Raw genomic sequence first — 4903 nt, 5'->3', positions numbered from 1 at the left:
TATTGTTTTAGTTCCTGGAAAGTACAAGGTGAAGAACATGGATGTGTATTTAGCCCCTTTAGTTGAGGAGCTTCGTGTTCTATGGGAGGGCATTGAAGTTCATGATATTTCCAAAAGGTTTGGACAATGTGCGCTAACATTGAGAGGAATACTTATGTGGACTATGCATGATTGGCATGGCTATGGAGAGTGCTCTCGTAATACTGTAGCTTGTTAACATATTATGTTAAGTCATGATTGTTATCCAAACTTACCTGCTACAATCTTTTTTGATGTTCTACAAGGCTTTCAGTGTCAGGGTATAATGGATGTCCATTATGTGGGCCGCAACTTGAGGCTTGGTACTCAAAGTCTATGAAAAAGAGCTTGTATACGAGGGCCACAGAAGTATCTCCCTGACAACCATCCTTTGCGTGAGGGATTTCTAGGGAGGTCTCCTCGCATATGGAAGAGCAGTGATTGGAGGACCTTATGGGAGCTGGATCCAACCTGCACACCTCCAAGAATGAAGCGTCTATCCATTTTCCATCAACTTCCATACTGGAATGACCTTCTAGTGAACCATCTTCTTGACCCAATGCACATTTTCAAGAATATAGCCAAGGTGCTTTGGAAAACCATCATAGGAGAAAAGGAGAGCAAGTCACAAAAACGAGATGATTTACAAGAGAGGTTCAATGCATGCAACACTTATGGGCCCAAAATAGAACAGATGGGAAGGTGAAGCTACCAAAAGCACCTTGGGTCGTGACAAAGGAAGAGCAACGACGTGTAAAGAAGTGCATTAGTGAGTTTCGTACCCCTATAGGATGCATGCATTGCTTGAAGGGAGCATTTACAAAGGATGATGAGCTTAGTGGTTTGAAGCGTCATGATTGGCACAAATTCTTACAATTCGTGCTTCCTATAGCCATCAAGGATTGCCTCAATGATGACATTAGAGCAACAATTTATAAAATAGGTGCAGTGGGGTGCATTGGATATCAAGGAAAGAGATTAGAGACACATTGGAAGAAGCACGGTTAAACTCCATCGAGGCTATTATAATGGCTGAGAAATACTTTCTAACAAGTATTTTAACCATTCGATTGCACTTTCTAGTTAATGTGGTTGATGAAGTTGTTGTGGTTGGGGTTTTCCATAGCCGATGGATGTTTATCTTGGAGAGATTTATGAAGACACTTAAAGGATTTATTTGTCAAAGAGCTCGTCCTGAAGGTAGTATGGTAGCGGGATGGCTTGTTCAAGAATCACTTGTATATATAATTGAATTTTTTAGTACGTCTAATCCTGATATGCCAAGATTATGGACACAAGAAGAAGATGATCAACTAGTTAGGGAAGAGCCATAAGGGAAAGGCCTTGTGAGAACAATGGATGTAGCATTACGTGAGAAGATCAATAAATTTTGCATCTTAAACTCACATGCTATGGAGAAATGGATCGAGAGATATAACTTAGTGAAGGCTGAAAGGGACCAGGCTCATTTGAGTTTTAGAAGGAGTCGAACAACCCACACACTACCGTATCCAACAAAACTTGCACTTCTTCCAGACTTTCCTTCTAATAAATGGCTCGAGCAAACCATAATGCGCAATGGTGAATCGATAAGTGATGAGGAGGAGAAGCTTGCATATGGTTGTGATTTCCATGTATGTGAGTTTGAGATATCTATGCATTGTCTTTTATGTTGTGCTTTCATGAATTTATACAATAAAAGTACTTATTTATTGTGCTTGCAGTATCGTAAGTTTGGAGTAATTTGGTCACGCGGATGTCACTTTCGAGTAGAAGGAATAGATCAAAAGAGAACAACATTGGATTGTGGTGTGAAGGCTGATTTCATGCAAGAAAGTCATTCAAGTGCAAGTGATGGCAATACTGAAGTAGGCATGTTGGATTATTGTGGAACAATCCAAGATATTGTCAAGGTTGGACTCAAAAAGTTTGATATGTTCATTTTTTATGTGAAATGGTTCAAGTTGGTAACTCAAGGGGCACAAGTAACTATACACAAAGATAAGTGTGGATTTCTTCAAGTAGACCACACAAAGATATGGACTGACCAAAGGGGCACATTTGTGCTACCAGATCACTGTGTGAGCAAGTCATCTTTGTGGAAGACCCAACAAATCATAAATGGTTGTTTGTGATCCAAATAAATCCAAGAATATTTATTTCGACGCTTCTTTCCAAGAATATTTCGACGCCCATTTCAACGTATATATCGACGACGCGACCAAGCATGGAAACTAAGCATCAAGAAACAATGATTCTCTTGTAGTGCATGGATGAAACACATTGTTGTACATTACCACTTTATCAAGGAGAGGGTCTTGGCACAAGCGACATCGACTTGGCCTACGTTAGCACACAAGATCAGGTTGCTAACATCTTCACGAAGGCCTTGGGAGCTGAGAAGCTCTGTAGATTTTGAGATATGCTTGGAGTTCATGAGCTGGAAGAGTTGAGCTTCAGGGGGAATGTTGAGATGTCAAGCTCAACATGAGCTAACACTCACGAGGTGCCTGTATGTATGGCCATTTTGACATTAACATCACTGGCGGGTTTGGAAGCTAGCACCGACATATCTTCACCAGGGATTCTATAGCTGGACTACACCGACTAGTCCACACCTACCCACTCCACTGAGCATGTTCACATTATGGACCGCTTGTATATACTCTATTATGTGTGTTAGTTACTTTATCTTCTTTTGTAGACCTCTTTTGTTGTGTGAAGAAGAAGATTTTTTAGCCTCTCACCTTGTGTGTTCTCTTCTAGGGTTTGGGTGAGTGTGTGTATGCTTACAAGAGCTCAAGCTCTCTTCTCCCCTGCATCTTTTCAGTAGGTACTAGTTCTGAGCACAAAAGATGCCACCCAAGGACAAGAAAGATAGGGATAACAAGTACAAGAAGGACAAGAAACCACGAGACGAAAATAGTGAGCCCAAGAAACAAAAAATCTCTATCGGAAAACAAGGCAACATTACTATTGAGCCTAGGTCGGCAGAGCTAGAAGCTGACATCAAAATAGATAAGGAAGCCCATCAAAATATAGAAAATGGTAAAGAAAAGGAGGAAGAAGGCAAGGAGACTAGACATTACTATTGAGTCCAGGTTGGAGCTAGAAGCTGACATCAAAACAGATAAGGAAGCCCATCAAAAGATAGAAAATGGGAAAGAAAAGTAGGAAGAAGGCAAGGAGACTGAGGCTAAGGTGGAAGAAAATCAACAATCCACATCAGCACCACAACGTCCCCCACATCCTCTAGCACCACTGACATAGAGTCAAGCCACCCCCTCTACAATACCCCCTCTATAATATTCATGCAAATACAAATAGCGGGGCAGTTCTCCAAAGTTTTAGCAAATTTCATAGACAACACAATTGATAGATGCAAGTGACATAGTGGATTATGTAATTGTGCCAAGCTCAAAGCTAGAGGAGGGGTGTGTAGAGGCCATTATATGCAATACACTGTAGTTTTGACAATCACATACAATGAAGGTGCATATGGATGAGACTTCTTTTAAAAATGCACAAAACATAGAGCAAAAGCATGCACAAGGATTTAAGACCCTTCATACGGAACAGATTGTACTCAAAGACAAAGTGTAATAGCTAAGGATAGAAGTGAAAATAAAAGAAAAGGAGTCTTCTAAGCTCATTCATGAGGTATCCATGATCAGTGACCACCTATCTAGATAGAATAATTCAGCAAAAAAATAAAATCATCAAAAAGAGAAATGCTGATATAGCAAAGGCACGTTCTAGGGTAGATAAAATGTAGGTGAAAATCCATAAGATGCAAACAGCCCTAAAGAAAAACATTAAAGATATGTTGGTGCAATGGTAGGTCAAGTATAACCATGTCAAGTCATTGGTGGAGGAGGAGTTGGAGATGCTAAAAATTTCCCAAAAGTAGGCCAAAGAGCCTTCCATACCTTGCACTCCTACCAACACTAGCCACCCATGAGGAGAGGGATGCCATGTAGCATTAATCCCCCTAATCTCCAATGTGAGAGCAAGATCTCTCATAATTGGATGAAGCTAATTAGATATAGCTTTTGCCTTGCTTTTATTTTCCAAGGGATGATTCTCAATGAGCCCCTCTCTTTATTACAGTTTGCTAAATTATGTAGATAGGTCCCCAAAGCTCTAGAGGCTCATCTAACAATGATGTTTTTTTAGGGGACATTGGCCTTGCACAATTTTGCGCATTTATATCAAGCTCAAATGAACCACATGGTAAAAAACTTCATTGCTTGGGTGTTCTTATTTGAAAAGACACCTCTCAAATTAGCCAAACAATGCATTGAAGTGAGAGACAAAGAGTACATGTGGCAAGAGTACCAATGGATGTGGCCATATGTACATAAAATTTAAAATGGCTGAAAAGCACTAGGAAAATGTTGTGACTCTGCAAAAACTTACAAAACACTAGAAATAATGGTGTGCCCGACATATGAACCTGCCAACTTTTTATTACTTTACCTCCATGTCCCCACATAGGCAGATTCACTCGCAACTAGAGGAGAATTGATGTTTCTTAAAAAACATAGGAAGAGCAAGGAGAAGTAGAAGATCTTCTTGAGGAACTAGAGCATTTGGAAAATCACAAAGGAGTAGAAGAGTCAGATAGCTCCAAATAGGGAGAAGCAAAAGATGGCAAAGGTAACAAGGGGGGGGGGGGGGGGGGGGGCAAAGAGCCTACAAAGGATAAAGACAAGGAGGGATAAGGATCAGGTGACAAAAGACAAGAGGGATAAGGATCAGGTGACAAAAGACAAGAGCCAAGGACAAAAGAAGACTCCTAAAGGCAACCAAATAAGGGGGGAATCAGAACAAAGGGGGCCAAGGCCACTAGATGAATAGATGTACACATGCACCGCAAAAAGGC

Source organism: Cibotium barometz, chromosome 8, assembly GCF_041138505.1.
Source record: "Cibotium barometz isolate CiBa-2024 chromosome 8, ASM4113850v1, whole genome shotgun sequence".
Classification (NCBI taxonomy): domain Eukaryota; kingdom Viridiplantae; phylum Streptophyta; class Polypodiopsida; order Cyatheales; family Cibotiaceae; genus Cibotium; species Cibotium barometz.
Note: the sequence above shows the minus strand (reverse complement) of the source record.